Source organism: Ranitomeya imitator, chromosome 1, assembly GCF_032444005.1.
Source record: "Ranitomeya imitator isolate aRanImi1 chromosome 1, aRanImi1.pri, whole genome shotgun sequence".
NCBI classification, from domain to species: Eukaryota; Metazoa; Chordata; class Amphibia; order Anura; family Dendrobatidae; genus Ranitomeya; species Ranitomeya imitator.
In genome coordinates this window covers 270,776,480-270,802,161 of record NC_091282.1, presented here as the reverse complement: position 1 = coordinate 270,802,161, position 25,682 = coordinate 270,776,480, and positions in this window count along the sequence as shown.

The following is a 25,682-nucleotide window of genomic DNA, read 5'->3' as shown; positions in this document are numbered from 1 at the left end:
GCTGTGGTTTCGGACAAGTTGAGGAAGGAGGTTTCTTTGGGGAGAATGTCCGGACCTTTTCCCGTTCCGCCACTAGAGTATTTGGTAGTTTCGCCTTTGGGCGTGGTTCCGAAGAAGGAACCAAACAAGTTTCGGCTGATTCAGCATTTGTCTTACCCTCGGGGGAGGTCCGTGAATGACGGGATAGACTCGGAGCTTTGCTCTGTGGTTTATACATCTTTTGATGAGGCTGCACGCTGGGTGCGTAATTGTGGTAGGGGTGTGCTGTTGGCCAAGACCAATATTGAGTCGGCTTTTCGTTTATTACCCATTCATCTGGATAGCGTGAGGCTGTTGGGTTGTTATTGGAACGGGGAGTTTACATTGATAGATGTTTGCCGATGGGTTGCTCGTTGTCTTGCGCATACTTCGAGGCTTTTAGTTCCTTTCTTGAGTGGGTCGTTCGGGATGTGTCAGGTTTAGGTTCAGTGATACACTATTTTGATGACTTTTTGTGCATTGGGTTTTGGCACCTTTTTTGGTGGCCGGTGGTGTGCCACTAGGTGGCCTGATGACTGCTTCCCATCTGGGTGAGTGAAAAACGTCACTTTGTTGGAAATTTTTTCCTATCCTGGTTGCTGTTTATCTGTGGAAGGAGGATTTGCGCAATCGAAGGGTCCTTTTTAATTGTGACAATATGGCAGTTGTGTGTGTCATAAATAGTTTGACGTCATCTTCTCCCCCGGTTATCAGGGTTCTTCGTCAGTTGGTGTTATTTTGCATGTCTATCAATGCGTATATTACGGCGGCTCATGTGCCTGGAGTAGAGAATTCTGTTGCTGACTCTTTGTCTCAGTTTCAGTGGGAACATTTTCGGTCTCTGGCCCCGGATGTGGAGGAGACGGGTCAGGACTGCCCGCTGGAGCTTTGGAGCATGGTATCCGGGCTGCAGGACCTTTGATTCATGCGTCTTTGGCACCCAGCACATGGTCAGCGTATCGGTCGGTATGGTGCGATTGGGAATCTTGGTTGGTGTCATGTGGGGCTACTAATGCGGGTGATGACCAACTGGGTGCTTTGTTGTTGTGGTTGAGACGCGGCGCTGATGAGGGGTGGTCAGCAATGACGGTGGATAGAGTTCGGGCGGCTTTGGCCTTTGGTTTCCAGCTTCGAGGATTGCGGGACTTGACGAAATCATTTCTGGTAAGGCAGGCGGTAAAATGTTTTATAAGAAAGGTGGGGCAAGGGGATCGCAGGCACCCGGTCTCTTTTGGCATGTTGGAACTGGTGGGCGCGCGTTTGAATGACATTTGCATATCTAACTTTGAGGCGGCTCTTTTTCGTCTAGCCTTTTCCCTGGCATTTTTTGGGGCTCTGAGGGTTGGGGAGATTGTGTCTCCCACCACGTATAGACAAGGGGGGCTTTGGGCCAGGGATGAGGTGCTTATTGAGGGTCGTTTACATTTCTGGATACGTCGATTAAAAATGGACCAGGCAGGGAAAGGTAAACGGGTAGAGTTGGGCGCGGTCCGTGGTTCGCTCATGTGTCCTGTTCGTTGTTGGCAGGTTTTTAATAGTTTTCGGCCATACGTGAATGGTCCTTTGTTGTGTCATGAGGATGGATCTTTCCTATCCAAATTCCAGTTTGTTGCAATTTTTCGGAGAGCTTTGTCGGGGCTGGGTTTAGATGCTTCTCGTTTTGCGTCTCACTCGTTTCGTATTGGGGCCGCGACCGAGGGGGGTTTGGCCCCTGATGTGGTTCAGAGGATAGGGAGATGGGAGTCTGGGCATTACAAGAGCTATGTTAGACCATGAAGGCTTGGGTTTTTCTTGTAGGTCTGTATTTGCTGTTTCATTTGAGTGGACTCTAAGTTGTTTGTATTTTCTAGGTCGAAATCCTCTGTTGGTTTGGATCGTTGGCCACTCCTACGCTTATTGGGGCGCGAGGCGTGCGGATGTTCGGTGGAAAGGACGTCAACTCGGTTTTTCCAAAGATGTGGCTGTGGTCAGGTGGTTGGGTTTTCAGGGTTTGTGTTGGAGCGGGTTTATGCAGGAGGTAAATAATGGTATTCGGTTAGATAGACCTCCAGACATTTTAGTTTTGCACGTTGGGGGTTCGCCCATGTCGTGAATTAATACGGGATATTAAACACGATCTGCCCAGGCTATGGGTGTCTTTCTGAGATTTGCTCGTGGTATGGTCCGATATCGTCCGAAGGAGGTGCTAGCGACATGCCAGATCTGTGGACAGGATTAACAAAGCTAGAATTAAGGTAAATCGGGCGGTATCTAGTTTTGTCATCAGGAATGGAGGCCTGTTCATTCGTCATTTTGAGTTGGAGAAAGGGGGGGGAGGAATTTCTCCTGGGAGACGGTGTCCATTTGAATGCAGTGGGCATCGATTTGTGGGCCCTCGGATTGCAGAGCGGTATTGAAAGGGCCATAGCGGTCAAGTGTGGGGGGGCCTCGGGTATTTGAGGTGTTCAATTACCCTCGTTGTGGTGGGAGGGGTCCTTGGAGTTGGTGCTAAATTGGCCTGGGGGATCCGTCGGGATACGGATTCTTCAGTTGGTGTAAAGTTTGGTTTCAGGTCTGGTGGTTTGGGGGGATCTTGGCAATGGTGGGCCGGATTCCCAGGTGTTACATGGACAATGGTAACCCTTCGGGGTATTTTGGTGCTTCTGAGCCAGTGTGGTAATGGCTGGGAGTAAATTATGGTCTGTTTTCTGTCCACTCTATATTATGGTTTACCACCAGTTTGGAGCTTCAAGGACCTCCCCATGTTACTTTACCGTTATGTTTGTATGTTTAAAATAAAGGCCGCTGTAGCCAATTATTATCCAAGTTTTGAATCCTTTCGTTATTGGGGATGGGGTTTATCCGGTGAAATTGGGGGTTGGGGCCGAAAGGTGGGAGAGTCCTACCGAGCTATCGAACAATACCAATGTCAACGTTAGAATTTATCAGAACTGGGATTTCATATTACAGTCTAATAACTGAAGTATATTGGCCATGTGTGCCATGTGCAAAATACATAAAGTTTTTTTTTTTTTACTTTTTGCATTTTGGTCTATGTTTAAGCCAGAAAATCAAATCTATGCCTATGTAGATTTGCACCAATTTTTCACACCATTTTCTGGGTCAAAATCTAAACAAGTTGTGAGCAGGAAGATATTTTCGTGAATTATATGTTAAGCAGCACAATTTAAAATTTCTTATGATATAGAAGTGTCACAGATGCAATATTAAATTCCCCTCTGAAGTATGCATTAATACTGTTAGTACTGAGGATGAAAATGTTGGGCAGAGTTCTTACATCTTTATCCTGGGCTCACATAGCCTTCTATGGATTTATACTCACATAGATGTGCTATTATTTTTTCCTGTCAGATTCATTGTGCCTCAACAGAAAAAAAAACTATGTATGTCATGAAAGAAATATTGAGATACAATTTGGCCTTATAAACTTCAATAGTTGCCTTATGCCTACTTTGAACAGCTCAGCGTGCATGACAGGTATTAAACTTGGCACTAAAAATGCAATTTTTCCATAGTTTTTATATCAAAAGCACATACATACTGTATATTCTTCAGTATGTTGCTGACCATCTACTTGGTGTGCTAATTTTTATTTTAGAAAATGTGAAAAAGGAGCAATCTGCTCACCTGTCCAGTTACACGGCAAAATACTACAGTAATAGCAACAGTCCAAATAATAGCTGGATCTCATATCTTCTGAAAATATGTGCTTTATTGATCCAGCTGTATGAAAGGCACAAAATATGGTTGAACACAACAGTACAAAAATTAAAATGTCAAAAATGAAATACCCGCTGCGGTCCCAGGCCTGCCGGCTATCGTTTGGACTGTTGATTTTCATCTTAGTTTATTGATAACTTTTTAATTTAAAAATAATAATAAATAAAATTAAAAATTATTTTTAAACCACAAATTTCAAAACCAAAAGTTACCATACAAGAGCCAGTTCTGCTGGCGTTATTTCTATGATCTCATAGGTTTCCTTATTTCATACTGCTTTCTACCCATATTCCAAAATCAGGCTTCCTATTAACTAGACCTGATGTAATTTGTCAGATAATTCAGCTTAAGTCCCACTTATGAACCACTTTTTCTTCTACAACCTGGCATTCTGAGTTTTTCATCCACTCTAATTAACAACTTAAATGTCACACTATGATGGTTTTAGATAGGGGATGGGGGCCTCAAACTGTCCCTGGAAAAGGGACCCTAACATTCTTGTCTAGGGGGCACTCTTGATTGTAGAGAGGCCAGAGTCTCCAACCTTACTATGCTCCTGTTAATCCCTGGTCTGTCCTCTCCCCTACCCCATGGAGCCTAGGACAGAAAGGTAATGTGAGCAAGACACAAAAGACAAAGCAGGGATAACAGAAACCCTCTATCATACAAGAGCACAAACCAACAATGGAAGGAGGATAGGGACTTGGAGGAATAAACTAAATGGGAAACAGGGACCAGGAGATAAACACACACTTACTACAGAACACCTCCACAACAACTTCTCCCCAAACACTTAGCTTAAGCACCCAGTAAAGGAAGACGAATCTCCAATATCAACAACTAACTCCTATTCATCTCAACGTCTCCAAATATCAAGTAAGCAGAGCTTTCACTAGCAGGACAGAGAGGGTCTGGCCTGGTTTTATAGGAAGAGTTAACGACCAGATCTGAAGCAGCTGAAATGGATCTGCATGTTTTTTCAGCATAGAAAAGGTCATTAACCTCTTGATCACCAAAGAAACCAAATTCATTTAGTATGGAATCCAACACACAGGCTAAATGGAAGATCTGCGATTCACAATACGCAGAGATCTTCTGCCCCCAGATCTCCCAGGTTGTCTTGACACACTTGTGACATTAAATCCATCTTGCTCAGACAAGACTGACTGGTACCTTGTTGTGGAAAGGTGAAGGAGGATGACTAGAGAGGACCAGCATGAAGAAACAGGCAGATGGGGACACAGAAAGATCATGATGAGCTTTCTAACAAGTCTTTTACCTCACCATAAAGCAAATTCACATCCTTAGAGTTCAAGACTGCTGCATAATGTCCTTTTGATTGCTGTTGCATGTTTTGGTGTGGTAAAATTGAATGAAGAGCAGGAGTCCCTCTGTATGTGTTATGCTTTCGCAGTTCACAGCCGATTGCCTTCTCCCACCAGTTCACAGTCGATTGCAAACTCGAGAAAAAGCAGAGGGGAAAACTGGTGAAAATGTAGGAGACAAGTCATATAATGACCAGATATACTGCTATTCCTAATGTACACACACAGGACAGGATATTCTGCAAAGTTACTTGAAAGTATGGTTACCCTCTAGTTTGAATATCCATTTGAAAATGGCTGTAAAAACCTGATATTAGTAAGATAAAGCCAATACAAGTACTCACATGCAAAATAAAATTGATTAATCGTTATTGAACATCTTTTTGATTTTCTTGTACTGATGAAGAAGTCTGGAGTACTTTGAAACACCTCAACTAAATAAAGAAAAACCGCATGTACTTTCGGTCTGGATTTGGATTTATTATATGGGATACCAGCAGCTCAGATTATCGAGAAATCCTCCTTTTATCTTTCAATATTAGACTGTCAGCCAAGCCCACCGATATCAGCAGGTTCAGTAAACATTAATCTAATGTGTAATGTGGCCTCAAGGTCTCATCTACCCAACCTCATATCAGTCCTGTCAATTATGAAGCTGTGAAAAAATGCTAATGTAATCCAACTGAGGTTTCCAGGTGTGAAATAAATAACAAAAATGCAAAAATAAAGAAAAGCAGCATTTAAGAGTTAATTATAAAGAAACATTACATGTATTTTATTTATTTCATTATATTGCATTTTTATTACATGACAGACTACAACTCTACAATTCTCTTAACATGTGTATAGAGAGTTAAATATGCCAATGCAATTAGTTTTAACAAATCATTTCCACATCTAAAAAACTTAAGATTCAGATGGAAAAATAAAACTCTGGAAGATGCATGTAATAGAACACCTGATGTTTTTGACACATGATGTACCGTAGTCAGCTTGTGAAGTGCAGCTTGTAAAGGACTGTCTGTGTTCTGTCAAAGCAGACATGATGAAACTTGTATAGCTTTAGACAGTGTGAAGGAAATCCCAAGGATTAGAAGAAAATATAGCTGAATCTTGTTAGATTCTGGCGGATATATTTCTGACAGCTACGTTAACGTAATATGTGATGAAAATATTTGTTAATAATTGTAATAATTGTACATGTTTTTATCCAGTTTGGCTTATTATATTTTGGAATTGCCAGAAAAACATTAGTAAATGAGATAAATCTGACCGGAGTTCAAGTATCTGAAACTACATCTAAAGAAAGATCATGCTACATTTTTATGCATTCTCTAAGCAAAAAAAATATCTATTAACTGCTGTATTTACATATGTGACTGTAGCATAAAAACAACTTGCTGTGCATATGTTCAGTCATTTTGGGCTTCTTGATTTAATTTTACCAGAGCAACCTCATGAGGTTGTTCTCTACTTTTACAGCCCCTTCTCAATCCATATGTTAGCCTCAAGTAAAATAAAAACACTTAGGGTTCGCTTACGGCTGAGTTCTATCGGATGTTTTATCGAATAGCTCTAGGCCCAATGTAATATTATGGGCCAGGGCATTTCAGAGATTTTTTTCCCATGCCGATCTTTAAATTGGATTGCATGCATCCATACAAGTCTACGTGTGCGTGTGAAAGATCTGACCGCACTTGGATGTCACTGCCGGCAATGGAGGACATGGAGAAATTACCTTCTACTCCTCCGCAACTGTGCTGCAATTCTCACATGAAAGAGAATCGGACCACAGTACACTGACACTTGGCTCAACTTCTGACAGAGTTTGAGCCAAGTGTCATTTGCATAATCGGCCCGATGAGAGAATTGTCAGCCATGTGACCCGGCCTTATACTCACCTCTGGTACCAGTGCTGTTCCAGCCTTGTTGGCTCTCTCTTGTGTGACATTGTGACATCTCACGAGCACTGCGACCGATCAGTTGCCGCTTTACTCCCCCACCTTTGGATGTATCGCATACATCTAGAAGTCAGAGGACAGCAATGCTCACTTCCTAAAGATGTATGTGATTTGTCTGAAGGCAGGGAGAAAGACTGATGGCAGCAGGGCTAGGGTGACGTAACAATGTCAAGCGTGTCTCAAGAGAGTGCTGGTACCACTGGCACCGTAGGTGAGTATAAGTGTTATTTTACTTACTATAAGCATACAGATTGAGAAGGGACTGTCCCAGTTGTCCCAGTAGTGGACAACCCCTTTAAGAAATGTCCGCTTAGTGCTGTTTGATTGTTATGGGCAGCAGTAGACATTTTTAATAAATATGACCCATTCTTTACAATTATGCTTTAATTATATATTTTAAACTTTTACAATATGCAACAAAGCAAAGAAAAGTAATAGCAAAATTGTGGGATACCTTTCTAAAGAGCAAAACTCCACCACAGGCTTTCTCCTGATAGGCAAATATTGATAATGGTCTCCACAGGAGTAGAGCTCTAGCGTAGTCACCTGCTGACTGCAGCGCCGGTTGCTAGGCAATACCCCAAACTTATTTAGATAATGTCTTTCAAGAACAGTACTTGAAAAAAAAAAAGTTGTGAATGCAGTAATAACTTTCTTCTGCATCAATCACAGATCAGATCTATATGTGCTACTACTTTGCTGGCATTTCTACCTGGGATCAAAGTTAAACCAAGATATTTTCTAAATTTTTATCATCTATAGAAAATGTCAGATCCTTTTAGCAAAAATCCCTTTCTTGCCAGAAACTTCCACAATGAAACAGTAGACTAACAATTTATCAACGTTACTTTGACACCCTCATTTCATCCTGATCTCATATTTTTTTTGTAGAAAAAGTTGTATTATTATACTCTTTGTATTTGATAGAAGTTATTATTATAGCAGATTAAAGAAAGTTTTCTGTACAGTAAGGAAACTTAAAAGCATCGCTGAACTTGTATGTGTATCTGACCTAAATCGTATACTGAAACAGAGTCAGGGAGATAGTGCCTCTTTGTTGCATCCAGGCTTTGCTTTTGACTAGGACCCATTCTAGGCATTTTATTTTGTTCCCGCTTTTGAATTAACTCCCTGACTGGTGCTGCTCAGCAGGTCTAGAATTCCACCCAACAAAGGACAGGTCTGCGAAGTAGGTGAATCTTGTAATGATTACATATCACTGATGCAACAAAGGAGCTTTCCAGGGGACAGACTGGAACAGATACTCAGACTTCTCTGTAATTAGTACATTGGAGGAATCCAAATGACAAATATTTCAACGAAGAATGCAAATGAGAGCCAAAACAATACTGGACGGGCTTGAGCAATAAGGTTCTCATTCACTTGGCAATATCGCAAGAAATATTGGAACTTTGGAAGACAAACGGTAAGAAGAATTTTGAGGCAATATACTAATTTTATCATTTTATGGTAAAGTTGCCCATTGAATTGTCTGCTTGCAACTGTTCCTAAAATACCTTGGGGATCTCTTCTTTCACATTAGTTTTCATGAGTAGGAGGCAGATGTATGAGAAAATGTTTCATTGTTCGTTCTTCAGGGTACCTAATAATTCACAGACATTGCCTAATTATTAACAAAAGACATGTAATAGTATGAAAAAAAGACACAAAACTCCCTGAAGAACAATTTAATATTTGTTATTACAAATGCAGAAAAAGGCAAAAAAAAAACCTCAAACATAATGAAGATATCAAAACCAGAATAATCCTCAAATCCATTGCAAATTATAATGTCAAAGATTATACAAAGTATTCCAAGGTACATTTTTGAATATATAGTATAAAGCTAATTATAAAGGCATAGGTCACACAAAATATTCTCAAATACATACATAATGTAAGATACATGGTACATTTACAGTAGAAATATTAAGAAAAGGAAAACCTTACAAAAAGATATTTGGCCAACATTTAGATACTTATTGGATAAATAAAGATATTAAAGTTTGGTTACATTATACAATTTAGCTGCATTAATTGACTGCTGATCGATAAGTACTTACTGATTGGCAGTTGTTATATAGCCTTGATTACACACACAAGCGCACTGCAGATGTTCACTTCGATCTCAGAACGATCTGCATCAGATCATCAGTGCACATAGGCTGCCATTGTTCTCGGCAGTGGAAGTTTTGAATATCCAGGTTGATTTTTTGCGCTCATGTGAAGAGTGATTGGTAGTGATGAGCGAACGTGCTTGCCACTACTTGTTACTCGCCCAAGTATCTGTGTACTCGGTGCACTCGCCGAGCACCGAACATTTCCGTGATTATTTGGCGGTAACTGGTGTCTCCACCCAGCATTTTTAGCAAATTTTAGAGACCCAATCACGCTGCAGGGTTTGTCTGCCAGGCCATGAAACATCACAGCCATCTTTGTTGTGGTCATGCAGTGATTGGCTTGGCCGTACAGCATCATCGAGAGTATAAGAGACCTGGCGCCGCCCTGCTCGCTGCATTCTGCTCCGGATTCAGTGAGAGTATGGAGAGCTGCTGCCGATATAGGGTCAGAATCGTGGTTTTTATAGTTAGTGTAGGTCTGCAACTCTTACATCCACAACTCCTGAGAAACCAAAAGTCCTTTTTAGGGCTAATTCGTGGGTCCCGATATTGCAGCGCTAGGTAGGCAGGGCAAAGCATATACACATCAGTGCAAGGCCTGCAGGCACTGTATGTGCGTCCATTGCTCCCACTGCATCCCTCCCAAAGCTCCATAACTGTCTGCTGATGCTACTGCAACATCTTTACTATATACCTAGTTGCATTTTTTTCCCAAAAATACACCCTCCCCCCAAAAATGTACAATCTGTTTTGTCAGACTGAGGCCTGTTTAAAAACCATAGTTTGTCAGGCATACGTAACATAGTTGTGTGTGCTAGCCTTATGACACTGGTTTTTTTTTTGTGTGTTTTAAATTCACCAAAAAAAGGCCCCATATATCTGCGTGCTCCAAGTTTGGGGATTTCAGGCAATTTTGCCACTATTTTTGCTCTCTGTTACTCTAATTATATACAGCACTAATTTGCATTTAAAAAAAAATAGGCCACATACTGTATTTGGCAGTGTGGTATTTCCGTGACAGGCTGCGTGCTCCAAGATTAGCCATTGTAGGCTGGTTTTCCACTTTTTTCCTGTTTGTTACTCTAATTATATACAGCACTATTTTGCATTAAAAACACAGGCCACATATTTGGCAGTGTGATATTTCCATGACAGGCCTCATATATCTACGTGCTCCAAGTTTGGCCATTGTAGGCCGCTTTCCCACTTTTTTCTTGTCTGTTACTCTAATTATATAGAGTACAGACCAAAAGTTTGGACACACCTTCTCATTTAAAGATTTTTCTGTATTTTCATGACTATGGAAATTGTACATTCACACTGAAGGCATTATAACTATGAATTAACACATGTGGAATTATATACTTAAGAAAAAAGTGTGAAACAACTGAAAATATGTCTTATAGTCTAGGTTCTTCAAAGTAGCCACCTTTTGCTTTGATGACTGCTTTGCACACTCTTGGCATTCTCTTGATAAGCTTCAAGAGGTAGTGACTGGAAACGGTTTTCACTTCACAGATGTGCCCTGTCAGATTTAATAAGTGGGATTTCTTGCCTTATAAATGGGGATGGGACCATCAGTTGTGTTGTGCAGAATTCTGGTGGATACACAGCAGATAGTCCTACTGAATAGACTGTAAGAATTTGTATTATGGCAAGAAAAAAGCAGCTAAGTAAAGAAAAACGAGTGGCCATCATTACTTTAAGAAATGAAGGTCAGTCAGTCCGAAAAATTTGGAAAACTTTGAAAGTGTCCCCAAGTGCAGTGGCAAAAACCATCAAGCGCTACAAAGAAACTGGCTCACATGAGGTCCGCCTCAGGAAAGGAAGACCAAGAGTCACCTCTACTTCTGAGGATAAGTTTATCCGAGTCACCAGCTTCAGAAATCGCAGGTAAACAGCAGCTCAGATTAGAGACCAGGTCAATGCCACACAGAGTTCTAGCAGCAGACACATCTCTACAACAACTGTTAAGAGGAGACTTTGTGCAGCAGGCCTTCATGGTAAAATAGCTGCTAGGAAACCACTGCTAAGGACAGGCAACAAGCAGAAGAGACTTGTTTGGGCTAAAGAACACAAGGAATGGACATTAGACCACTGGAAATCTGTGCTTTGGTCTGATGAGTCCAAATTTGAGATCTTTGGTTCCAACCACCGTGTTTTTGTGTGACGCAGAAAAGGTGAATTGATGGACTCTACATGCCTGGTTCCCACTGTGAAGCATGAAGGAGGAGGTGTGTGTTATGTTTGCTAATGACAGGTGTTATGAAGGCAATCCAGAAACACAGTGTGCTTAGCGATCAGAGCGCACACAGTGATCTGACAAATACCCAAAAATACAAGAACGAGCTCTGAGACGTGGAAACTCTGTAGACTGCACACCTGATCCTATCCTAAACACAACTAAAAGCGGCTGTGGATTGCGCCTAAAAACTACCTAGGCAACTCGGCACAGCCTAAGAAACTAGCTAGCCTGAAGATAGAAAAATAGGCCTGACTTGCCCCAGAGAAATTCCCCAAAGGAAAAGGCAGCCCCCCACATATAATGACTGTGAGTAAGATGAAAAGACAAAACGTAGGGATGAAATAGATTCAGCAAAGTGGGGCCCGATATTCTAGGACAGAGCGAGGACAGTAAAGCGAACTTTGCAGTCTACAAAAAACCCTAAAGCAAAACCACGCAAAGGGGGCAAAAAAAAACCACCGTGCCGAACTAACGGCACGGCGGTACACCCTTTGCGTCTCAGAGCTTCCAGCAAAACAAAAGACAAGCTGGACAGAAAAAAAGCAACAAAAAAGCAAAAAGCACTTAGCTATACAGAGCAGCAGGTCACAGGAACAATCAGGAGAAGCTCAGATCCAACACTGAAACATTGACAAGGAGCAAGGATAGCAGCATCAGGCGGAGTTAAGTAATGAAGCAGTTAACGAGCTCACCAGAACACCTGAGGGAGGAAGCTCAGAAGCTGCAGTACCACTTGTGACCACAGGAGTGAATTCAGCCACAGAATTCACAACAGTACCCCCCCCTTGAGGAGGGGTCACCGAACCCTCACCAGAGCCCCCAGGCCGACCAGGATGAGCCGCATGAAAGGCACGAACAAGATCGGAAGCATGAACATCAGAGGCAAAAACCCAGGAATTATCTTCCTGAGCATAACCCTTCCATTTAACCAGATACTGGAGTTTCCGTCTAGAAACACGAGAATCCAAAATCTTCTCCACAATATACTCCAATTCCCCCTCCACCAAAACCGGGGCAGGAGGCTCAACAGATGGAACCATAGGTGCCACGTATCTCCGCAACAACGACCTATGGAATACATTATGTATGGAAAAGGAGTCTGGGAGGGTCAAACGAAAAGACACAGGATTGAGAACCTCAGAAATCCTATACGGACCAATAAAACGAGGTTTAAATTTAGGAGAGGAAACCTTCATAGGAATATGACGAGAAGATAACCAAACCAGATCCCCAACACGAAGTCGGGGACCCACACGGCGTCTGCGATTAACGAAAAGTTGAGCTTTCTCCCGGGACAAGATCAAATTGTCCACTACCTGAGTCCAGATCTGCTGCAACCTATCCACCACAGAATCCACACCAGGACAGTCCGAAGACTCAACCTGTCCTGAAGAGAAACGAGGATGGAACGCCGAGGAAAAGGATAGGTCAATGCCCATCCTACCACAAAAGGCTCACCAAAACCTTGAAACAAACTGGGAACCTCTGTCAGAAACAATATTCTCAGGAATGCCATGCAACCGAACCACATGCTGAAAGAACAAAGGTACCAAATCAGAGGAGGAAGGCAATTTAGCCAAGGGCACCAGATGGACCATTTTAGAAAAGCGATCACAGACCACCCAAATGACTGACATCTTTTGAGAAACGGGAAGGTCAGAAATGAAATCCATCGAAATATGTGTCCAAGGCCTCTTTGGGACCGGCAAGGGCAAAAGCAACCCACTGGCACGAGAACAGCAGGGCTTAGCCCTAGCACAAATCCCACAGGACTGCACAAAAGTACGTACATCCCGTGACAGAGATGGCCACCAGAAGGATCTAGCCACTAACTCTCTGGTACCAAAGATTCCAGGATGACCAGCCAACACCGAACAATGAAGTTCAGAGATAAGTTTATTAGTCCACCTATCAGGGACGAACAGTTTCTCTGCTGGACAACGATCAGGTTTATTCGCCTGAAATTTTTGCAGCACCCGCCGCAAATCAGGGGAGATGGCAGACACAATGACTCCTTCCTTGAGGATACCCGCTGGCTCAGATAAACCCGGAGAGTCGGGCACAAAACTCCTAGACAGAGCATCCGCCTTCACATTTTTAGAGCCCGGAAGGTACGAAATCACAAAGTCGAAGCAGGCAAAAAATAACGACCAACGGGCCTGTCTAGGATTCAAGCGCTTGGCAGACTCGAGATAAGTCAAGTTCTTATGATCAGTCAATACCACCACGCGATGCTTAGCTCCTTCAAGCCAATGACGCCACTCCTCGAATGCCCACTTCATGGCCAGCAACTCTCGATTGCCCACATCATAATTACGCTCAGCGGGCGAAAACTTCCTGGAAAAGAAAGCACATGGTTTCATCACTGAGCAATCAGAACCTCTCTGTGACAAAACCGCCCCTGCTCCAATCTCAGAAGCATCAACCTCGACCTGGAACGGAAGAGAAACATCCGGCTGACACAACACAGGGGCAGAACAAAAACGACGCTTCAACTCCTGAAAAGCTTCCACAGCAGCAGAAGACCAATTAACCAAATCAGCACCCTTCTTGGTCAAATCGGTCAATGGTTTGGCAATGCTAGAAAAATTACAGATGAAGCGACGATAAAAATTAGCAAAGCCCAGGAACTTTTGCAGACTTTTCAGAGATGTCGGCTGAATCCAATCCTGGATGGCTTGGACCTTAACTGGATCCATCTCGATAGTAGAAGGGGTAAAGATGAACCCCAAAAATGAAACTTTCTGCACACCGAAGAGACACTTTGATCCCTTCACAAACAAAGAGTTAGCACGCAGGACCTGAAAAACCATTCTGACCTGCTTCACATGAGACTCCCAATCATCTGAGAAGATCAAAATGTCATCCAAGTAAACAATCAGGAATTTATCCAGATACTCACGGAAGATGTCATGCATAAAAGACTGAAACACAGATGGAGCATTGGCAAGTCCGAACGGCATCACTAGATACTCAAAATGACCCTCGGGCGTATTGAATGCAGTTTTCCATTCATCTCCTTGCCTGATTCTCACCAGATTATACGCACCACGAAGATCTATCTTAGTGAACCAACTAGCCCCCTTAATCCGAGCAAACAAGTCAGATAACAATGGCAAGGGATACTGAAATTTAACAGTGATCTTATTAAGAAGGCGGTAATCAATACACGGTCTCAGCGAACCATCCTTCTTGGCTACAAAGAAGAACCCTGCTCCCAGTGGTGATGACGATGGGCGAATATGTCCCTTCTCCAGGGATTCCTTCACATAACTGCGCATAGCGGCGTGTTCGGGCATGGATAAATTAAATAATCGACCTTTAGGGAATTTACTACCAGGAATCAAATTGATAGCACAATCACAATCCCTATGCGGAGGTAGAGCATCGGACTTGGGCTCTTCAAATACATCCTGATAATCAGACAAGAACTCTGGGACCTCAGAAGGGGTGGATGACGAAATCGACAAAAATGGAACATCACCATGTACCCCCTGACAACCCCAGCTGGATACCGACATGGAATTCCAATCCAATACTGGATTATGGGTTTGTAGCCATGGCAACCCCAACACGACCACATCATGCAGATTATGCAACACCAGAAAGCGAATAACTTCCTGATGTGCAGGAGCCATGCACATGGTCAGCTGGGCCCAGTATTGAGGTTTATTCTTGGCCAAAGGTGTAGCATCAATTCCTCTCAATGGAATAGGACACCGCAAAGGCTCCAAGAAAAACCCACAACGTTTAGCATAATCCAAATCCATCAGATTCAGGGCAGCGCCCGAATCCACAAACGCCATGACAGAAAACGACGACAAAGAGCATATCAAGGTAATGGACAGAAGGAATTTGGACTGTACAGTACCAATTACGGCAGACCTAGCGGACCGCTTAGTGCGCTTAGGACAATCAGAAATAGCATGAGTGGAATCACCACAGTAGAAACACAGACCATTCAGACGTCTGTATTCCTGCCGTTCAACTCTAGTCATAGTCCTATCGCACTGCATAGGCTCAGGTTTAACCTCAGGCAGTACCGCCAAATGGTGCACAGATTTACGCTCGCGCAAGCGTCGACCGATCTGAATGGCCAAAGACAAAGACTCATTCAAACCAGCAGGCATAGGAAATCCCACCATGACATCCTTAAGAGCCTCAGAGAGACCCTTTCTGAACAAAGCTGCCAGCGCAGATTCATTCCACTGAGTGAGTACTGACCATTTCCTAAATTTCTGACAATATACTTCTATATCATCCTGACCCTGGCACAAAGCCAGCAAATTTTTCTCAGCCTGATCCACTGAATTAGGCTCATCGTACAGCAATCCGAGCGCCAGGAAAAACGCATCGACACTACTCAATGCAGGGTCTCCTGGCGCAAGAGAAAATGCCCAGTCTTGAGGGTCGCCGCGCAAAAAAGAAATAATAATCAAAACCTGTTGAATAGGATTACCAGAAGAATGAGGTTTCAAGGCCAGAAATAGCTTACAATTATTTTTGAAACTTAGAAACTTAGTTCTATCTCCAAAAAACAAATCAGGAATAGGAATTCTTGGTTCTAACATAGATTTCTGATCAATAGTATCTTGAATTTTTTGTACATTTATAACGAGATTATCCATTGAAGAGCACAGACCCTGAATATCCATGTCCACACCTGTGTCCAGAATCACCCAAATGTCTAGGGGAAAAAAAAAAAAAAGTGAACACAGAGCTGAGAAAAAAAAAAAAAAAATGATGTCAGAACTTTTTCTTTCCCTCTATTGAGAATCATTAGTTTGGCTCCTTGTACTGTTATGTTTGCTAATGACAGGTGTTATGAAGGCAATCCAGAAACACAGTGTGCTTAGCGATCAGAGCGCACACAGTGATCTGACAAATACCCAAAAATACAAGAACGAGCTCTGAGACGTGGAAACTCTGTAGACTGCACACCTGATCCTATCCTAAACACAACTAAAAGCGGCTGTGGATTGCGCCTAACAACTACCTAGGCAACTCGGCACAGCCTAAGAAACTAGCTAGCCTGAAGATAGAAAAATAGGCCTGACTTGCCCCAGATAATTTCCCCAAAGGAAAAGGCAGACCCCCACATATAATGACTGTGAGTAAGATGAAAAGACAAAACGTAGGGATGAAATAGATTCAGCAAAGTGGGGCCCGATATTCTAGGACAGAGCGAGGACAGTAAAGCGAACTTTGCAGTCTACAAAAAACCCTAAAGCAAAACCACGCAAAGGGGGCAAAAAAAACCCACCGTGCCGAACTAACGGCACGGCGGTACACCCTTTGCGTCTCAGAGCTTCCAGCAAAACAAAAGACAAGCTGGACAGAAAAAAAGCAACAAAAAAGCAAAAAGCACTTAGCTATACAGAGCAGCAGGTCACAGGAACAATCAGGAGAAGCTCAGATCCAACACTGAAACATTGACAAGGAGCAAGGATAGCAGCATCAGGCGGAGTTAAGTAATGAAGCAGTTAACGAGCTCACCAGAACACCTGAGGGAGGAAGCTCAGAAGCTGCAGTACCACTTGTGACCACAGGAGTGAATTCAGCCACAGAATTCACAACAGGTGTGATTGTGTGGGGGTAATTTGTTGGTGATACTGTTGGGGATTTATTCAAAATTGAATGCATACTGAACCAGCATGGCTACCACAGCATCTTGCAGCGGCATGCTATTCCATCCGGTTTGCGTTTAGTTGGACCATCATTTATTTTTCAACAGGACAATGACCCCAAACACACCTCTTGGCTGTGTAAGGGCTATTTGATGAAGAAGAAGTGTGATGGGGTGCTGCGCCAGATGACCTGGCCTCCACAGTCACCAGACCTGAACCCAATCGAGATGGTTTGGGGTGAGCTGGACCGCAGAATGAAAGCAAAAGGGCCAACAAGTGCTAAGGATCTCTGGGAACTCCTTCAAGATTGTTGGAAGACCATTTCCGGTGACTACCTCTTGAAGCTCATCAAGAGAATGCCAAGAGTGTGCAAAGCAGTCAACAAAGCAAAAGGTGGCTACTTTGAAGAACTTAGAATATAAGGCATATTTTCAGTTGTTTCACACTTTTTATGAATTCCACATGTGTTAATTCATAGTTTTGATGCCTTCAACGTGAATGTACAATTTTCATAGTCATGAAAATACAGAAAAATCTTTAAATGAGAAGGTGTGTCCAAACTTTTGGTCTGTACTGTACAGCACTATTTTGCATGCAGAAAATACAGGCCACATATTTGGCAGTGTGATATTTCCGTGACAGGCCTCATATATCTCTGTGCTCCAAGTTTAGCCATTGTTGGCCGGTTTTCCACTTTTTTTTCCTGTTACTTTAATTATATACAGCACTATTTTGCTTTAAAAAAAAAACCAGGCCACATATTTGGCAATGTGATATTTCTGTGACAAGCCTCATATATATGCGTGCTTCAAGTTTGGCCATTGTAGGCCGTTTTCCCACTTTTTTTCCTATCTGTTCCTCTAATTATATGCATCACTATTGTGCATTTTTTTTTAAAAATAGGCCACATATTTGGCAGTTTGATATTTCTGTGACAGGCTTCATATATCTGCGTGCTCCACGTTTGGCCAATATAGGCCAGTTTTCCACTTTTTTCCTGCCTGTTACTCTAATTACAGTCATGGCCAAAAGTATTGACACCCCTGCAATTCTGTCAGATAATACTCATTTTCTTCTTGAAAATGATTGCAAACACAAATTATTTGGTATTATTATCTTCATTTATTTTGTCTTAAGTGAAAAAACACAAAAGAAAATGAAGCAAAAAGCAAAACATTGATCATTTCACACAAAACTCCAAAAATGGGCCAGCCAAAAGTATTGGCACCCTCAGCCCAATACTTGGTTGCACAACCTTTAGCCAAAATAACTGCGACCAAGCGCTTCCAGTAACCATCAATGAGTTTCTTACAATGCTCTGCTGGAATTTTAGACCATTCTTCTTTGGCAAACTGCTCCAGGTCCCTGATATTTGAAGGGTGCCTTCTCCAAACTGCCATTTTTAGATCTCTCCACAGGTGATCTATGGGATTCAGGTCTGGACTCATTGCTGGCCACCTTAGAAGTATCCAGTGCTTTCTCTCAAACCATTTTCTAGTGCTTTTTGAAGTGTGTTTTGGGTCATTGTCAGTGTTTTGCTGGAAGACCCATGACCTCTGAGGGAGACCAAGCTTTATCACCCTGGGCCCTACATTATGCTGCAAAATTTGCTGGCAGTCTTCAGACTTCATGATGCCATGCAGAGGCAGCAAAGCAACCCCAAAACATCAGGGAACCTCCGCCATGTTTGACTGTAGAGACCGTGTTCTTTTCTTTGAATGCCTCTTTTTTTCTCCTGTAAACTCTATGTTGATGCCTTTGCCCAAAAAGCTCTACTTTTGTCTGATCTGAACAGAGAGCATTCTTCCAAAACGTTTTAGGCTTTTTGAGGTAAGTTTTGGCAAACTCCAGCCTGGCTTTTTTATGTCTCGGGGTAAGAAGTGGGGTCTTCCTGGGTCTCCTACCATACAGCCCCTTTTCATTCAGATGCTGACGGATATTACGGGTTGACACTGTTGTACCTTCGGACTGCAGGGCAGCTTGAACTTGTTTGGATGTTAGTCAAGGTTCTTTATCCAACATCCGCACAATCTTGCGTTGAAATCTCATCCATTTTTCTTTTCCGTCCATATCTAGGAGGTTAGCCACAGTGCCATGGGCTTTAAACTTCTTGATGACACTGCGCACGGTAGACATAGGAACATTCAGGTCTTTGGAGATGGACTTGTAGCCTTGAGATTGCTCATGCTTCCTCACAATTTGGTTTCTCAAGTCCTCAGACAGTTCTTTGGTCTTCTTTCTTTTCTCCATGCTCAATGTGGTACACACAAGGACACAGGACAGAGGTTGAGTCAACTTTAATCCATGTCAACTGGCTCCAAGTGTCATTTAGTTATTGCCAACACCTGTTAGGTGCCACAGGTAAGTTACAGGTGCTGTTAATTACACAAATTAGAGAAGCATCACATGATTTTTCGTACAGTGCCTATAATTTTGTCCACCCCCTTTTTTATGTTTGGTGTGGAATTATATCCAATTTGGCTTTAGGACAATTCTTTTTGTGTTTTTTCATTTAAGACAAATTAAATGAGGATAATAATACCAAACAATTTGTGTTTACAATCATTTTCAGGAAGAAACTGAGTATTATCTGACAGAATTGCAGGGGTGTCAATAGTTTTGGCCATGAATGTATGTAAAGCACTATTTTGCATTTAAAAAAAACAGACCACATATTTGGCAGTGTGATATTTCCGTGACAGGCCTCATATATCTGCATACTCCAAGTTTGGCCATTGTAGGCAGGTTTCCCACTTTTTTTACTGTGTGTACCTCTAATTATATGCAGCACTATTTTGCATTTAAAAAAAAACAGGCCACATATTTGGCATTGTGATATTTCCGTGACAGGCCTTATGTATCTGTGTGCTCCAATTTTGGCCATTGTAGGCCAGTTTTCCACTTTTTTCCTGTCCGTTACTCTAATTATATACAGCACTATTTTGCATTTTAAAAAAAATAGGCCATAAATTTGGCGGTGTGATATTTTCGTGACAGGATTCATATTTGTGCGTGCTCCAAGTTTGGCCATTGTAGGCCGGTTTCCCAATTTTTTCCTGTCTGTTCCACTAATTATATGAAGCACTATTTTGCATTTAAAAAAAAAATAGGCCACATATTTGGCAGTGTGATATTTCCGTGACAGGCCTCATGTATCTGCGTGCTCCAAGTTTGGCCATTGTAGACCAGTTTTCCAGTTTTTTCCTGTCTGTTACTGTAATTATATACAGCACTATTTTGCATTTTGAAAAAAATAGGCCACATATTTGGCAGTGTGATATTTCTGTGACAGGCCTCATGTATCTGCGTGCTCCAAGTTTGGCCATAGTAGGCCAGTTTTCCACTTTTTTTCCTGTCTGTTACTCTAATTATATACAGCACTATTTTGCATTCAAAAAATACAGGCCACATATTTGGCAGTGTCGTATTTCCATGACAGGCCTCATATATCTGCATGCTCAAAGTTTGGACATTGTAGGCCGTTTTGCCACTGTTTTTGTTATCTGTTATGCTACTTATATACAGCTCTATTTTGCATAAATTAAATTCACAAAAAAGCCCCAAAAAATAGAATACAGTCTGTTATGTCAGCCTGGTGTCTATGTTTGAAAAATCATAGATTTGCAGGCATACTGATCAGATATTATTTCGCTCCTAATAAATACATTTGTGTTGAACTTTTGAAATAGTGTAGTAGTCCATTTAAAATGGGCAAGGCAAGGGGCAAGGGACGGATAAGTGGACGTGATGGTGATGGTGCATGCAGAGGACGAGGCTGTGGCCAAGAGGAAATTGGGCCATAGCAAAGATGCAAATCTTCTTGCTTGACCTTCCTGTCCCAGTTTCTAAGGGACCGCAGCACACCACTATTGAAGCCAGAGCAGTGTGAAACGGTTGTTGGTTGGACAGCAGATAATGCTTCCAGTCACTTAGCAACCACCACCATGTCTTCCACATGGTCAAGTCTGAGTAGCCGTGAGTGTGGCAAGGATATGCTTCATCCTGATCCTCCTTCTTCCCATCATGCCGAGTGCCCTGAGACAACTGATCCCACACTTGGACACTCTGAAGAGCTGTTCAGTTTTCCATTTCAAGATTCCAGACTCAGGGCTGGTCAACTTGAAGTGGTGACAGCTGAGATCGCATGTAGAGATGCCCAAAGCTTTGACCAGCCCCGGTCACACGAATGCGATGGTGGGAAAGTGTCAGAAGAGGTGGATGATGATGAGACACAATTGCTAGAAAGTCAGGAGGAGGAGAAGCAGGGTGCGGATGTGGAAGACGAGGTGGTGGATAACTATGTGACTGACCCAATCTGGCAGGAAGACATGCAGAGTGAGGGCAGCAGCACACATGAGGAAGGAGGCATATCACCCCAACAGGCAGGAAGAATCAGTGTGGTGGCCACAGACAGAAGGCATGCATCCTCATGTGCCATTCTACCTGTTAGATCTTCCCGAGTCTGGCTATTTTTTAAAGATTCAGCCAATAACCCCAAACAGGCCATCTGCAGCACCTGCCATGCTCGCATCAGCAGAGGTAGGAAAACAACCAGCCTAACCACAACCAGCATGATCAGGCACATGGCAGCATAGCACCTGACTTTGTGGGCCGAACCCCAGGCTCCAGGAACACTGTCTGCAGATCACACCACTGCTTCTTCCAATGTTTTGCATAGAAGCCAATCCCCTGTACACCGTGCATGTTAAGATGCATCTAGCCCTGCACCTGTTGTTGCCCACAGTCAAGCAGCACAATCATTAAGCCCGTCCACGTCCTTGTCCCAGCACAGCCTTCAGTTGTCTATACCCCAGTCTTTGGAAAGCAAGCGGAAATACCCAGCCAACGCCCATAGGCCACAGTCCTAAATTCTAACATTTTTCTTCTGCTTGCTTTTGAAATGTTGCCTTTTAGGCTAGTTGAGACGGAAGCTTTCCACAACCTGATAGCGGTGGCCATCCCAAGGTACTCGGTCCCCAGTCACCACTAATCCTCCCAATGTGCCGTAACGGCATTAAACCAGCATGTGTCCCACAACATTACCCGTGCTCTTACAGGGAAAATCCACCTAACCACGGAAACGTGGACAAGTGCATGTGGGCAGGGATGGTACATCTCACAGATGGCACACTCGGTTAACATAGTGGAAGCCGGGACCCAGTCGGGCCTTGGGATGGAACACATCCTCCCAACAAAGGATTGCTGGCCCTACAGCAATCAGGGTTGCCCCCACAGTCTACAGCTCCTGCACCTCCTCCTCTTCATCCTCCATCTCTGAAATCAACACATCAGTCAGAAGCTGGAGGCACTGCAGCACTGCCTCAGCCAAGCGGCAACAGGCTGTGCTGAAGCTAATCTGCATAGGTGACAAACCGCACAATGCAGAAGAGTTGTGAACAGTGCTGAAAGAGCAGTCAGATATTTGGATGACATCGCTGACCCTACAGCCAGGCATGGTCGTGTGTGAAAATGACCGTAACCTGGTGGAAGCTCTGAGGCAAGGTGAGCTCACACACGTACCTTGCTTGGCCTATGTGCTTAAGTCATGGTTCAATGTTTTCTGAAAAGCTACCTGGAGCTGCCGGATCTGCTAGTGAAAGTACACCATCTGTCCGGTTTAGAAAGTCAGCTACAGCTTCAGCCGCCCTTGCCATGCTTCAGCAGCATTTGCAGCTCCCAGCTCACCGACTGGTGTGTGATGTCCCCACGCGCTGAAACTCTATGCTGCATATGTTGGAAAGGATTTGTGAGCAGAAGAGTGCAGTTGTTGACTACCAACATCAACAAGGCCGTCAATATTCAGTTCAGACTCCACACATAAGACCTCAGGAGTGGATATAGTTGTCAGACATATGTACCATCCTCCAAAACTTAGAGGACTGCACCAAGATGGTGAGCGGTGATGACGCCATAATTAGCATCACCATCCCACTTCTCAGCATTCTGAAAACCTCTCTGCTCACAATTAAAGAGGATGCATTGCAGGCAGAGCACGAGGACATTCAGCATGGAAATAAACAGGGGGATTACACTCAGCCCAGCCTCATGTCTTCTCAACGTGGATTGGTAGGCAATGAGGAGGAGGAGGAGGAACAGGAGCTACTTTCATGCACTATAGAAGGTACTACAAGCACAGCTGTCATACCGTCTGTTCAGCATGGATGGCCTGAGGATAGGGAGGAGGAGGAAGAGGACAGCATGGTCAGCCATCCTGTTGGTGAGGAAACGGAAATCTTGCCTGTTAGCAGTCTGGCACGCATGGCTGACTTTATGTTGCGCTGCGTTTCATGCGACCCTTGCATTATAAAAATTTTGAGTGACACTCATTACTGGTTTGTGACACTTCTAGACCCACGCTACAAGGAAAACTTTCAATCTCTTCTGCCAGAGGCAGAGAGGTGTACCAAAATGTTGCAGTACCAGAGGACCCTTGTAACAGAACTACTTAGAAAATTACCATGTGAGAACGCTGGCAGCAGATGTCAGAGTTTGTTGTACAACCAAGGAGTCCAAGTGAGAGAGACAGAAGTACAATCCAGCTCAGGCAGGGGAACAATGGCAAAGTTCTGGGACAGTTTTCTCAGACCCTCCCATCGTGACGGCTCAGAGGCAAGGGGTGCTGTCACAAGAAGTGCAATGTTTGGGAAGATGGTGAGGCACCTTGCAGATTGTACAAACGTCCTCCGTGATTACTCTGTGCCTTTGATTATCCAAGCTGGACACGTGGCATAAACTGCCTCCCTATGCCTTGAAGATCCTGGCCTGCCCTGCTGCTAGCCTTCTGTCAGAACGGGTTTTTAGTACCGCTGGTGAAATTATAACAGATAAGCACATGCGCCTGTCAACTGAAAATGCTGACAGGCTGACTTATAAAAATGAACAAGGGCTGGATTGGGAAAGAGTTCTGTACACCACCAAGTGAAAACAGCGGTATATAACCTCAAATACGTTCTCTGTTTTGGGAGGTGTATTCTCACGCACCTCTTCACAACCACACATGGCTATGCGCTTCCAAATTTGGTCTGTTTATTCTTATCCTCCTCCTTATCGTCATCATCCAGAACCACTAGATGACCAGGGTGAACGTGCTCTGTACTGTTATAGGCCGGTGAATTTTGGGCAAGGGGGCTGTGATGACACTATATTATTTAATAAAAAATGTCCCCACATTGGGGTATTGGGCATTACATTGGGCCTACTTCTTAACTCTGTCTCCTGCAATGTCTCCTTTAACTTCCACTAGATCACCAGGGTGAACATGCTCTGTACGGTGAATTTTGGGAAAGGGGGCTGTGATGGCACTATTTTATTTATTAAAAAAAATACCCCACATTGGGGAATTGGGCATTACATTACATTGGGCTTACTTCTTAACGCTGTCTCCTGCAATGTCTCCTTTAACTGCCAATAGATCACCAGGGTGAACGTGCCATTAGATCACCAAGGTGAACGTGCACTGTACAGTGAATTTTGGGAAAGGGGGCTGTGATGGCACTATTTTATTTATTAAAAAAAGGACCCCACATTGGGGAATTGGGCATTACATTACATTGGGCCTACTTCTTAACTCTGTCTCCTGCATTGTCTCCTTTAACTGCCACTAGATCACCAGAGTCTACATGCTCTGTACAGTGAATTTTGGGAAAGGGGGCTTTGATGGCACTATTTTATTTAGAAAAAAAAGGACCCCACATTGGGAAATTATTTGTCAGCTCATATCCTCCATTACAAGTCTCAGAGACCCACACCCCTACATTGGGCCTACTTCTTAACTCTGTTTCCTGCAATGTCTCTTCCTTACCACCAAGAGAATTCCTCCATAAATGGATAACAATGATCCTCTCCACAAATCAACAACCGGAACCAATAGAGATAGTGAAGCAAACACACGATCAATATATAAAAAACAAAACCAATTTTATTAATAGTATTACCAAAAACATACAATAACAATTACGATAAAGAATCACATATATATATAATCAGATTTAAATAACCACATATAAATGATTACAACAGAGATACAGTACCAAAAACTCTGCTACCCATGGACTATGCTATATAACAACAGAGACACACAATACTGGGGCCACCACCGCCATCCATACTAATGGAACATAATGTCTATAGTGACACAGATAATAATAAAGGTGCGGTAAAAGATCTCCTTAAACATAATAATAGGAGATGGGTCATATCATGTGTAATCAGTCACTAATATAGTAGCAATATCTAACCTAAAATAGATCAGCATACATCAGTACCATAAAAAAATATACATACGCCAAAAGTAGGCCAGTGACCATAAATAATGTCAAAATAATATGCGCCCATTACCTGCAGCCATCGCACAGATAGATCAGCGGTGCCCAGATGAACCCCGACGCGCGTTTCGCTGTACCTGCAGCTTCGTCAGGAGGTAACAATCCGTGTGTATGGTGTCTGTTATATACCGGCTAGAATAGCCCAACTGCTTGCAGCTGTAGCGGCGCATTCCTCACATGTTGCCGCCCGATGACGAGCGCGGCGCTCCGGAATCATGTCACCCGGTCACATGGTCCGGTCACATGACCGCACCTGTCACCAAGGCAGCGCGATGCCATAACAGAGCACCGCCGCCCCCATCGACCAGCAGCGCATGCGCAGGTCGCGCTCGAGTCTGCTTC